Source organism: Nycticebus coucang, chromosome 18 (genome assembly GCF_027406575.1).
Source record: "Nycticebus coucang isolate mNycCou1 chromosome 18, mNycCou1.pri, whole genome shotgun sequence".
Taxonomy (NCBI): Eukaryota; Metazoa; Chordata; class Mammalia; order Primates; family Lorisidae; genus Nycticebus; species Nycticebus coucang.
Genome location: NC_069797.1, coordinates 30,481,541 through 30,495,066, shown reverse-complemented (window position 1 = coordinate 30,495,066; position 13,526 = coordinate 30,481,541). Strand labels below are relative to the sequence as shown.

The 13,526-nt window shown below is 47.5% G+C and overlaps 1 protein-coding gene across 2 annotated transcripts in view; it reads left to right on the top strand.

The window, feature by feature from the left end:
* Positions 1-13,526, top strand: part of ABR (ABR activator of RhoGEF and GTPase) — a 200,265-nt gene that overhangs the window by 32,448 nt on the left and 154,291 nt on the right. The window contains exon 1 of one of the 2 annotated variants that reach the window (XM_053570873.1): positions 11,160-11,178. The exons of the other annotated variant lie outside the window; for it this stretch is intronic. The gene's annotated coding sequence lies outside the window, so the exon portion shown is untranslated. Of the gene's footprint in view, positions 1-11,159; positions 11,179-13,526 lie in introns of those variants that run through there. 2 annotated transcript variants of the gene reach the window in all.

Below are 13,526 nucleotides of genomic sequence, written 5' to 3'. Positions count from 1 at the left end.
TTTCATCTTTCATTTAGCAAGCTGGAAGTTTCTTCTTCTTTCAGACATGCCAGCCCTTTATTTACAGTAAAGGAATTATGTTTTTCTAGTGGGTTTCTCTTATCTGCCCTGCTCTTAGATAGCACAGTCAGGAGGGAACACGCTGCATGTATAAGGGACAGGGTTGCTTTGACTTAAAAAATTGCTAATGAGCTAACTCTGCAATGACAACGAGATACCCACAGACAACTAAGAGTGTGATCGGGTGTCAGCGACTTTAGTACAATGCACAATATCGTTTCACTAGGTTTGCTATAATTTCTTCATGGGGACTCTTTCACTTTTCTTTTTTTTTTTTTTTTGGCCGGGGCTGGGTTTGAACCCGCCACCTCCGGCATATGGGACTGGCGCCCTACTCACTGAGCCACAGGCACCGCCCTCTTTCACTTTTCAAGAGCGTGTAGTGTGTGTATGTGTGAAGTGTGTGTGTGTGCGCGCATGCAAAACTTGACCAACATAATGACAATAGCTAATACTGCTTGAGTGCTTATGGTAGAGCAGATACTGTGCCGGGTGTCTTATGCTCATTATCTTGCTTGGTCCTCTCAATCATCTCAATTGAAGCAGTTCCCATTGTTATCATCTTAGTGAAGGAAACTTAAGCTCAGAGAGGTTAAATGGCTTAGGGACATTAGGTCTTGAACTCAGATCTCTTTTGTCTCTAAAACCCACATCCTGACCTAAACCATTACACCTTGCATCTAGAACAGCAGCAGCCCAGACGCTGACTTCCCAAAGCTGTTGTTGATGTCAGTGGCTTCGAGGGATGCTGCTGCATGCAGGGGACCAAAGCCTCTGCAGCAGTGTCCAGGGGAATTAGCAGCTGCTCCTTCCCTGCTCACTTCTTTCCTATCAGGGTTTGATATTTGAGCTGTGAATCCAAACCTAGCTTTTTCTTTCTCTTATGTCGCTCCCCTTCTCCTCCTCAGTTTCCATTGCTGAAAGATTGATGTCCTTAATACTGCCTCACCTGAGGCAGATGGGTACCCTGGCCAACCCCAAGATAATCTCAAAGCTGTAGCCCAATCCAAAGGAATGAAGAGCCCTAAGACCCTGTCAGAAGCAGTACTCAGCTTCTTATTGAAGACACTACAGATGAGAACTTACCTCTAGTGTACCTGGACAGCACTGACAGCCTGGGTGATGTTCCTCTCTTCTCCAAGTAACCAGAGATGTCTTGAACAAACTTGGATGATATACTACAGTTTCCACATAGGGGCTCCCCTTTGTGGTTGTGGCCAAGGACGCCCTGAGTAAAGTGAGGTTGTAGCTCATCTAGGTAGAACTTACCCTGCTCGATGTAACAGCACAGGGGTAGAAAATGAAGCTGGATTGGCCAAGAAACGGGCTGAGAAATTCCTGTGCACAGTCTGGGGAGACAATTAATCATCCCTTGGTGTCTATGGGGGGTTGGTTTCAGGACCCCTTATAGATATCAGAATCCACAAATGCTCAAGTCCTTCACAAAAATGCCTGTAGTATTTGCACATAATCTAGATATATCCTCCCTTATACTATGAACCATCTCTGGATTACTTATACTACCTAATATGATGTAAATGCTATGTAAATAGTTGTTATGCTGTATTATTTGTATTGTTTTTTTATTATTATACTGTAATTTTTAAATTTTTTTTCCTAAATATTTTTGATCCCTGCTTGGTTAAATTCACAGATGCAAGATCCTCAGATAAGGACTGCCAATTCTATAACTATGTAAAAACCCCCATTGTGTGCATACCAAAAAACTGGAAACTGCTAATTGGTAGTGCATTTGTAGGTCATATTTTACTTTTTATTGTCTAAAACTTTTTTGTTGTGGCTTTGTGACTTTTACAACAGAAAAAACTAATTGAATAAATTTTTTAAAAACCCTCAACAGCCTATATACTTCACACCTTTCATGTGGCCTTCTGGTAATACGTGAAACGTATCCGAATGAGAAAATAACAGGATGCTAATTGTGGTGTGGCTTCTGAGCCAACAAACAGCCTGGGTGTTCTTCACAGCAGGACTTTGGCCCATTTCGTCTGTTTGCCCAGTCTTCCCTGCCACTCACAGAGCCAGAGAAAGGTTTTGTTTTCCAGAACAATGTATCTGTGACCCTGACCACTTCTAAGCAAAATTTTTACTTTCACCAGCTTCCCTAGAAGAATGAGGGTCTGAGTAAGAGACAGTGCTTTGTACTTGGAACCGGGCACCTTTGATTGCAGAATTAGGCCAGATGGGAAATCAGCTTCTATTGGTGTCTCAGGCCGCACTCTCCTTGGTGAGACAGAACCTCTTCGTTTTTGGTCCTGAAAGCCACACAAGAAGTCAGCAGCATCTCTGCTGTGGGTAGATGTGCTCGTGTGTACGAAGTTGGGTTAGTGGTCTTTGCAGGAAGCCAGCATTCCGTGTAGGCCTGGAAATGTGGCCTGCTTATGTGTGACAGCTCCATGTGTGGCCTCCAAGAGAGAGCAACAGGGAACCAGGAGTCGTGGGGACCATGATGCTTCTCTGTGGCAGCTTCCTCTTCTTTGGTTAGTTATTACAGGAGGCAAACAGTGTCTCTTTTACAAAAGCAGCCACTTTACCTTCAGTAAAAAGCACCTTAGCTTTCCATAAGGGCCCCCAAAGCAGAGGTGATGGCCAGCCAGGTACAGTCCTAGCACATGTTCCTATCTTAGCAGCCTGCAGCGTGGCTTTGATCTGACAGTCAGTAGGTGTATTTGCCCGAAGAACCAGGGATCTAAGGGATAGCAAAGGCTTGGAGCCCAAGTCTAGCCAAGTATTAAGAGGAAGCACCATAGGAATTCCATTCTGGGGAAACTAAAACCCAAGTTATGATCTTATTTGAGCCTGTGCTGGTCTTCGCCCTAGGGTGATCCAAAGCCACCTGGGATGTTAGCTAAAGGGAGTGGAGAGCCAGTACCCAAGGCTTTGGGGACCAGGAAAAGAGACGGTCCAATACCCTCCTCCCCCCACTCTTGCTGGTGATCTGTTGCTGCCCATGTGACAGGCATGTGGCTTCCTGAAGGGAAGAAACTTGCACAATCAGACAGAAATAGGAACCTGGACGAAAACTCAGTAGGTTATATAGGGGATTGGGCAATGTGTCTAGAAGACTTTGGGCATAAGAGGGGGGTTAGGATGAAGAGCCCGATTTCATCTGAGTCATGGCGAAGATCTGAGGAGGCCCCCAGAGCATAAGGCCTTGGAGTGGTCAGGAGGAAGAGGGTCAGCGTCCTCCTGTCTCTGACCTGTCAGACTAAAAACTGGGCATGGGGCTGACCCTGGAAAAGGTGGGCAGGGGCAGAGATGTTCTGTTCTTGTTTTTGAGACAGAGTCATACTTTGTCACTCTCGGCAGAGTGCTGTGGTGTCATAGCTCACAGCACCCTCAAACTCTTGAGCTCAAGCAATTCTCTTGCCTCAGCCTCCCAAGTAGCTGAGACTACAGACACCCACCACAATGCCCCGCTATTTTTAGAGATGAGGTCTTGCTCTGACTCAGCCTGGTCTTGAACTTGTGAGCACAGTCAACCCAGCTATCTCGGCCTCCCCGAGTGCTAGGATTACAGGCGTGAGCCACTGTGCCCAGACTATGGGGCAGAGGTTTGAAGTCATTCAGAGGGAAGTTAAGGCTAACGCAGCTCAGGGCCAGCAGCCATCCCCCCCTCTTCCCCAGAGCAAGAGATCAGTGTCTATTTCCTGGTGGCTCTGAAATAGGAATGATTCTTCCTTAAAGTGCTTCTTACCATACTCAGCTGAGCCTGGGTCAGGCAGGGCTGGGTGCTGCCTTCAGGAAGAGATGCCTCAGAGATTAGATATCCCCTGTAGCATGGCAAAGTGCTTCTGCCCAGGCAGCCCTGCAGGGGAACTGAAATTCTGCAAAGGGACGGTTTCTCAGAAGTACGAGGTCCTTCCTTAGGAAAATGAATTTCCTATCTCTTACCACAGGCTGTTATCTTCTCCCAGGGCCTCTAGCCCCTTTCACAGCACTAAATAGAGAACTGTCCCTAAAGTTCCACATGTATTAGCATGTGTTAATACTCTTCTTTAAGCCCAGGGGAAAGGAAACATGAATATTTTCAGAGGAAGGAGGTTGGGTGAGACAGGAGATAGAGCTGATACTTATATTCTTAGATTCCCCTGAGAAGTTAGCTAAGGGATAATTTTCTTTAAAATGTTCCTTATCTGCTGGGTGTGGTAGTGCATACCTGAAATCCTAGCACTCTGGGAGGCCAAGGTGAGTGGATTGCCTGAGCTCACAGGTTTGAGACCAGCCTGAACCAGAGAAAGACCTTGTATCTAAAAAAAAAATTAGCCAGGTGTTGTGGTGGGCGCCTGTAGTCCCATCTACTTGGGAGACTGAGGCAAGAGGGTTGCTTAAGCCCAAGAGTCTGAGGTTGCTGTGAGCTATGATCTTACAGCACTCTACCAAGGGTGACAAAGTGAGACTCTTGTCTCCAAAAAAAAAAAAATGGTCCTTATCCACTTACTGCTGGCTGAGTCTGAGTCAGGCAGGGCTGGGGGCTGTCCCAGAGATTAGTTAACTGCTGCAGCACTGGAAAATACCCTTACCACCAGAGGCCGTCCAAGTCTAGGCCTCTTGGAGGAGTAGTCCGAAGGCCAGGAGCTTGTCAGACTTCAGTTGAGGAGGAAGAGGATGGAAATTCCTTTTTGTGCCTTCTTTCCCCTGGTGTTTCCCCTGAAGAGTAGTGTTAAGAGCTATGCTGATAAATTCACGTTAGCATCAGGTGCCAGTGCCTCAGCTCCTCCCCAGCAAATGTCAAAGGGGACATCTGGTTGGGATACTTTCTGAAGCTTCATAACTGGTGGCCAGGTACACTCTGGGCACAGCCAGACCAAAGCGTGAAGTTGGCTTGATTACTTACTTAGAAGTGTGACCTTGAGCCTCTTCTGTAAATCATCTGTCTTCCACACGGTGAGGTGGCTTCTATAAGAGTATAAGTAACAGTGCCTAATGCAGTGCCCAGAACATAAATATTGGTGGATTGCTGCTTGAGTTCAGGAGTTCCAGACCAGCCTAAGGAAGAGCAAGACCCCATCTCTACTAAAAATATAGAAGACAACCGGGCAGCGCATGTGGCTCAGTTGGTAAGGCGCCGGCCCGATATACCAAGGGTGGCGGGTTCAAACCCAGCCCCGGCCAAACTGCAACCAAAAAATAGCCAGGCGTTGTGGCGGGCGCCTGTAGTCCCAGCTGCTTGGGAGGCTGAGGCAAGAGAATCACTTAAGCCCAGGAGTTGGAGGTTGCTGTGAGCTGTGTGAGGCCATGGCACTCTACCGAGGGCCATAAAGTGAGACTCTGTCTCTACAAAAAAAAAAATAATAATAAAAATAAAATATATATATATATATATATATGACAACCAAATCAAGACAACCAAATACTAATGTGGTGTTGTGGCAGGCACCTGTAGCCCAGCTACTCAAGAGGCTGAGGAAAAAGAATCGCTTGAGCTTAGGAGTTTGAGGTTGCCGTGAGTTGTGACAGCACAGCACTCTAGCCTGGGGCAACAGAGTGAGACTCGGTCTTAAAAAACACATAAGTAAGTAAATAAATAACTATTGGTGATGCTAGGGACACATTGGCTGAAGGGCTTTTAGCAAGCTCACAAGGAGAGGAAGCACAGTCCTAAATCCTTGTGTGCATCGAGGTGGGGAGGGTGTTCCAGAAAGACCTGTCTAAGAAAAGCTGCAAATCCTGTTTTGTCCCTGAATTCATGCTGAGGCCACACATTAGATTAACGATAGTTTCTATATTCTCCTCCAGTTCCCAAAAGAAACGTCTCTGCCAGTCATCCATTCTAGTTCCCCTCTCTACCCCCACTTTGAGCCCCTCAACACTGTGCTGCAGAGCTCTCTCCAACAGAAGAGAAAGAACACTAAACCGACTGTGCCCTGAGCCCAGATCCTGTGCAATTGCTTATACTTTTCCTTTTCCCTGGAATGCCTTGCCGCTCCAGCCCCTGGCTATTTCTACCAGTGAAATACTAGCTTTCCTTCCAGGTTCTTCCTTTTAGAAGAATTTAGTCATCAGCTCAGTTTAAAGTGGTGACCACCCCTCACCCCTCCATAACTTACTGTCCAGGCCACTCTCTGGATCCCCCAGGCACACTGCCTGGCCTCTTCATAATTTCCAGTCACATCTCAAGTCCATTATCACAAGTGATCTGGGCAAAGGAATCTTGTTGTGAATAGTTGGGCCCAGGGAATGTTCAATGAGCTTATAGATAATTTTTCTAGACCTTGAAACCACTAACCTTCCTGGAATATGGGAACTGAAGGTGTGAGAGAAGAAAGTTTTTCCCTTCCCTTATCAGCTATTTCCAGGACATCTATAGCTTATGGAATCACAGACCGGGGAGGACTTATGTCATGTCAAGGTGAGGAAACCAAGGCCCAGAGAGGGAAAAGGAGTTCTTCAAGGTCACACAGCAAGTTAGTGGCAGAGCCAGGATCTGGGTTAGGGCATGCTCAGGTTTAGTGTTCTTTCCCTTCTGTTGGAGACAGGCAGCAGAGTGTTGAGGGGCTAAAACATGGATTGTGGAACAGTTGTCATTACTGTACTAATTAGATAGTTGATACATGCAAAGTCCTTAGATCAGCCCCAGCCGACCAGCACAATACAAGTGTTTGTTGACGGGCATGGTGCCTCATCCCTGAAGTCCCAGCCACTTGAGAGGCTGAATCGAGAGGATTGCTTGAGCCCAAGAGTTTGAGGCTGTAGTAAGCTATGATCATGTCACTGTACTCTAGCCTGGGCAATAGAGCAAGACCCCATCTCTAAAATAAAAATTAAATAAATATATAAATAATATGAGTGTTTGTTGCCATCACCTTTTACTATTACTCCTTTGCCCCTCACTGACACCTCTTACTCCCTCTCATCAGGTTCCCTCATTTCAGGAGAGAGAACTCTTAGAGTATGAAATATGCCAGAATATCCTTACTAGGAAGCAGATGGGGACCTGGCAGGAAGCTTAGAGGACAACCATCTGATTACTAACCCTAACGGCCTAGGGTGATTTTCTGGGCCATCACAGATTCAAGGTCTAAAACCAGATCTTGACTAAGAATTGAGTCTTTTATTTATGTCTCTGTCTTGGTGAAGGAAATGAAAAGTTACCTTCCTTTTTTCTTTTTTTTCTTTTTGGCTGGGGCTAGGTTTGAACCCACCACCTTGGGGAGTCTGAAGTTCCACTTCCCAGGACTCTTGGGCCTGTATGTTGGTTACCATGGCTCAGTGCAATCACAGCTGCAGGTCTGTCTGGCTGCCTGCAGACTTTCTCAAGCTAGGTCCTTGGGAGGGTGAGCACCCAGAATCTACTTCCACCGTACTTATACCAGACTGAAAGGAAGATTTCCCATCTGTCTAGTTGGAGTGCATCAAAGCCATTGCTGGAAACCAGTGAGTTACAGCTTCAGCCTATAGTGCCTTGGGGCAGAGGAGTTCAGCATCATTGCAGGCAACTACCTGCTTCTTTCTCAGAATCCCAATAGACAGCAAGAGGAGATAGGACAGTCATGTACCCAGAGACTGCTTTTTCCCAGGGGAGGGCTATGTAGTTTACCTTCCTTCTCTACAAACCAGTTTCACTGCAAATTTGGGACATGCCTAGGAGAATTGAGACCGAAGTTCCCTTGGTGGGCTGAACCATTTCTGAGTTCTTACTCCATTTCCATGGCGGAGCCCGATTGGGTAAAAAAGAGTACAGCATCAAATGCTGGCTTCTTAGCAAGGGAGCCCTGTGCACTGGGGAGTTTTCAGTTGAGGTTTTATGTGAGCAGTTAGAGAATTAATTGGAGCAGCAATTCTGCCAACCGTGATTCTAGCATACTGTTGTTCTTTTTCTGAGTCTTCCCAGAGAGTGTGGCCATTCTCAACATGTGCATTCCACCAGCCCAGACAGTTCTCTTCCAGTTGGTGGAGCTGGGCCAGCTGAAACATCTGTACTGCCTCATGCCAGGTTCTTTGTGACTGGAAACATTCATTCATTTACATTTACTCATTCATTCATTGAAACCACTGTTCGTGCAAGGTGCTGAAATTACAGTGAACAAGTGAGATGTGTCTCTTATCTTCTCAGAGCTCTCTGTCTACAGAAGAGGAGGGAGTCCAATGATTTACAGGAGCGCTGAGTATTTGGAAGGAGCAATGCAGACCTCCCTGGTGGGGTGGTTAGACGAAGTGATATTTATGTCAGGAGGAAGGAGTAGGAGATAACTAGGCAGAGTGGGGCAGCGCCTGTGGCTCAAGGAGTAGAGCGCCGACCCCATATACCGGAGGTGGTGGGTTCAAACCCAGCCCCGGCCAAAAAACTAAAAAAAAAAAAAAAACTAGGCAGAGTGGAGGGAGAGCTATCAACCTGTACGAAAGTTCTGATGGAGGAAAAGGCAGGAAAGAGTAAAGGGGAGAATGTGGAGATGAAGCTAAAAGGGATACAGAGGCCAGGCCACAGGGCCTTGTAGGCCACCCAAAGTATGTGCGTCTTTATCCTGATGGCAGTGGGAAGCTGTAGATATGTCTTTTTTTTTTGAGACAGAGTCTTAAGTTGTCACCCTGGCTAGAGTGCTGTGGCGTCACAGCTCACAGCAACCTCAAACACTTGGGCTTAAGTGATTCTCTTGCCTCCGCCTCCCAAGTAGCTGGGACTACAGGTGCCAGCCACAATGCCGGCTATTTTTGTTGTTGTTGTTGCAGTTGCCATTGTTGTTTTAGCTGGCCCAGGCTGGGTTCGAACCTGCCAGCCTCGGTGTATGTGGCTGGGGCCCTACCCACTGAGCTATGGGTGCCACCTATAGATGCGTCTTAATAGGAGAGGAGTGACATGCTGGGTTTGTTTTAGAATCCTCTCTAGTTGCTATGGGACACCTGGAAGCTTTTAATTGATCTTTGTATCTATGATTTGTGGCTTTTTTTTTTTTGAGATAGAGTCTCATTCTGTCACCGTGGGTAGAGGGCCGTGGTGTCATACCTCATAGCAATCTCAAACTCTTGGGCTCAAGGGATCCTCTTGCCTCAGCCTCCTGAGTAGTTGGGACTACAGGCACCTGCCACAACGCCCAGCTAGTTTTTCTGTTTTTAGTAGAGATGGGGTCTCACTCTTGTTCAGGCGGGTCTCGAACTCTTAAGGAGCTCACGCAATCCACCTACCTCGGCCTCCCACAGTGCTGAGATTATAGGCATGAGCCACTGTGCCTAGCTGCCTTTGTGTCTATGATGTCAGTCTTGTGAATCTGGGGTTGCTCAAACCAGCTCAGACATGACCATTATGCTTTAACTGACCACGGAGGCCATGTGGCCAGAGTCTTCTCCTTTTCCACTCTTTCTTTATTACAACACATGTTGTGTGTATTGGTTTCTCAGCTCAGCCCCTGACATTGTGTTCGTGGGACTGAGCTGACCAGCTCAGGACAAGGTACAGAGAGCTTGGAGAAGAGGAAATTAGGAGTTATGATGTGTCATGATTTAGAACTTGAAAGTGCCTTATCTAAAAGAAAGGTGTAGTTCAGGGACAGAGAACAGGGTTAGGTTGAGTCATCTCAGTGGAAAAGAAGGCAGGGATTGGTCCCTTGGGAGTTAGAGAATGGTATTGCTGGTTCTTGCCTGATTTCTTTTCAGAGACTATCTGCTGGTTCCTAACGGTGTGAGTTGGCCTGCCAGCCTGTCTGCTTCTCTTTTCCAAGGATCATGAGGAGCCAGGGCAAGCTAGGTGCAGGTATGTGTGCCTGAACTCTGGGGAGGGGCAGCCAGAAGCACCAGCATCCCCTGTGAAGGTGGCCTGGATCTGATCACCCCCTATCTTAACCCCTAAGGCAGTGGTTCTCAATTTTCCTAATGCCATGAACCTTTAATACAGTCCAAAGGGGTCAACCCACAGGTTGAGAACTGCTGCCCTGAGTTCATAAAGGTCTAATCTAGTTAGAGAGGACATAAAAGGCAGCATGATGGGAAAAGAAGGGGTGGGTGTCTGAGTTTGCCATGCAACCATCCTCAGTTCCTTGTGACCTGGCAGTGTTCTCAACACTGTTGGCATTTAGGACAGATGTTATGCAGGACAGTTCTGCATGTTGCAGGACATTTTAGCATCTCTGGCTTCTGCCCATTCAATGCCAGTAATGCCTCCCTAGTTATTGTGGCCACTTTAAATGCTCCCATACATTTTAAAAAATACTTCCTGGTGGGGCAATACCAACTACCCCCACCCTAACTGAGAACTGCTGTTTCAGTGATTTAGGGGACAAGGTTATGCACAGCCTTTCTTCAGGTCTCTGCAGCTGGCAAGCAGGGAGATTGGGGAAATCCCCCCATCTGAGATAACTTAGTGAAGATTTTGATCTGGAGATGATCATTCTCTCAGTATTACTCTTGGGGGACCCTGTTGTCTCCTGACCAAACAAAGTTCCTCCTGATTTCCCTAGCCTTACTGCTCTCAATTGTAACCTGCAGCCACCTGAGAATTCCATGGGGAAGCTGAGATTTTATCCAGGCACTTCCAGGCTACCTCTGGTGGCCGAGGTGCCACTCTGTTGGGCCACCAGATGGTGCTCGGGAGCCCACACTTTCTGCCGCAGGACCGGTGGTGGCTGGAGTTGACTGCAGAGGGAACTTGCATTAAAGAGGCCTGGTCCTTAAAGAGACATGGCCACTTACCAGCATATTTGACAGACAGCCCCAAAGCAAGACTCCCCTGATGGCAAGCACCACTGGCTAGGCTTTGAGACTCCTTTGTCTTCGCCTTCCTGAATGTGGAGCCACTGCCTCTTGGAGCCAGTCTCCTTGACAGCTTGCCCTCCCTGAGTCCCTGCAGCCACTCCTGGGACTACAGAGACAGGGCCAGCCGGGTGGGTGGCGTCAGAGTTCCTGACAGAGCAGCGCAGGGCTGGGACGCATCTGCAGAAGTCTGGCTGGAAGAGTGAGGAGCACAGCCAGCTTCAGGGCAGTGGTGACCACAGGAGGGCAGAGGGCCAGCCTGGGAGCTCTGACCCCAACTGGACCTGCTCTTGCTTCCCTTGGAACTGATGAGATTGGAACCATCGAACTAGGTCTCTGGGTTTTGAGGACTAAGAGAATCCTTCCATCTCTTTATCTGCTGGCATCTTTCCAAATGCTGATGGGGACTCGGTGGTGAGTAAATTAGGAAGGGGGCTCAAGACCCTTCTGTGCAGCCCTGTGACTGAGTCTTTGGGAAAACTCCCATGTTGACCCCTGGGTGGTACAATCTGAACAATGTCAAGGGAAGGCCACTTTAGCTGGGACTTGGCAAGGGACCCTCCTAAAATTGCAGCTTGGTTGGTATAATCCAAGCCAGCTGCTGTGCCCAGGGTGCTGGACTTGCTGCGGCCCCAGCCATGGGAAAGGGGTTTCAACATAGCCCTTGGAAAATGTGTGGGTATGTGTGGGGAGTGTCACAGCTACAGGGTCCTGGATGTCATCATGTTTTCTCCTGGCAGAGATACTGAGGGAGGCAGCAAAGGGGGCAAATGCAGCTCTCTGGAGATCAGTCTACATCTTGCCAGAGCTGCAGATCTTTCCCATGACTCAAGCTGCCACAAAACTTTGGTAGAGAAATAAATAACTGGGGAGGGCTTCAAGTTAATCTCTGTTGCCTGTAGATCTCACTGTCTGCCGGAAAAGGCCAGGAAGACTTCTCCCTTAGACGTGACTCTGTGGAGGTCTGAGGAATTTTCTTATTTCCACAGACCTAAGGAGTGAGATGAATCTTAGAATAGTAAATGATTCTTTACTGTATCAAAGAAAAAGAAATGAAGCAAAGTGAAAAACAGGCCACATCAGGATCTCCTAGGAAGCACAGTTTATAGTCTTCTAAGGCTGATAGGTCTAGAAGTCATCTACCTGATTTACCCCGGTGCCCACCTTCTGTAAATGTGAAACTGAGGCTGGAAAGGCTAGAATATGGCCCGAGGCATAGAAGCAGTGGGGTTTGACAGGGACTGGCCTTTAGGAGACTGTCATTGGATTGTGTTCAGCTTGTCTCCAGGGTCATCTGCCCTGTTGTAGTAGATGCGGTTTTCTTTGGGAAACTGTTCTCTTTTTGCTTAATCATTGGTGGGCCTAGAGGGTTCTGAAATAACACTGCCTTGCATCCCTCATGTAGCTCTGGTTTCTTCCTCCCCGAGTTTAATTTCATTCTGCTTATTCATTTGTTCACTCTTTGCAGCCCAATACAGAGATTACACATGTGAACTCAGGATTCAGACTCAGTTCATTTCCAGGTGTTACTATCTCCCCTGGCCAAAGGCTTAACCTTTCTTACCTAGATTTCTTCTTCTGTAAAATGGACATAATAGTAAATTGGCTTATTGTGAGGATTAGATGAAATTAAAGCATATAAAGCAGTGCCTTGCACCTAAGAAGCACTCAATACATGCTTGCTGTCGTTAATTTTATTTATTCAGCATACATTACTGGATGCTAGACTGGTGGGCTTTGGCAGAAAAAGCACTCACCAGGAAGCATAGTGCAATTATAGCCGCTTTGAAGACCTTCTTGAGCCTCATTCATCCACTGGACTGAGCACTGGGTATGCTCCAGTGAAAAAGATGCAATCCCAGCTTTGAATGAGCTGATCCATCACGGAGGGTGCAAACTTTTGTTTTTTTTTGGTCATCAGAGTCTGTTTTCAATTCATTGTGGAGGGCCTCTCTCCTGCCTCTTCCCCCCCCACACGTGTGCATCCGGCCTGTGCATACACTGGTGTTCCCTGCCTGGGCTCACGCTGGGAACACAATGTTTTCACCAGCAGTGACCTCAGGATAGTCAAGGAAGCAAGGACCTTCCTATCATGTACAATGGAGCTGAGCTGCTAATGTGTGACTGGAAGAAAAGTGGAGATACACAGTTTGGCCCCATGGATTAGATGGGGAATGATTAGAGAGGACTTGGGGGAGGCAGTGTGATGGATACAGACTCAGTGCCTAAGGGAGAGCGGGGGTGGGGGAGTGGGGGTGGGTGGGTGGGGGCTGGTCCAGGTCTGTACTTAACTGAATCAGGGAGGTCTGTCTACAAGAGCACCTCCCTGCTGCTCTGACACATTGGGGTTGATGGCTAGTGTTAAGAGCACTTCAGGGTAGCATCACCTTTGGCAAAGTACAGATGATAATGACTCTTTAACTCCTTCTTTCCCAGGGCCTGGTGTTAGGTCTCCCTAACTTCCTCCCTGCCCTCAGTGCCAGGGATCTGGAAGCTTCTGTTCCAGACATTCAAAGGCCCACAGGCTGTCTCTATGGCCAACATTAGACTCAGGCCATGCGGTGTTAAATCTGCTGGGGACCATCCAATTAAAGCATCAAGGGAATTTTGAAGTAACCACTCTTGCCTAAGACACATATGTCTGAGATAGACACCTGGAGATGGAAGAGCGATGGTGCAGAGTTTCCTACAAGGTGATGTCTAACCCTTGGATCAGCAAGATTTCCAGGGACTTTTGACACCCTGCATTCACCACTCAGCTG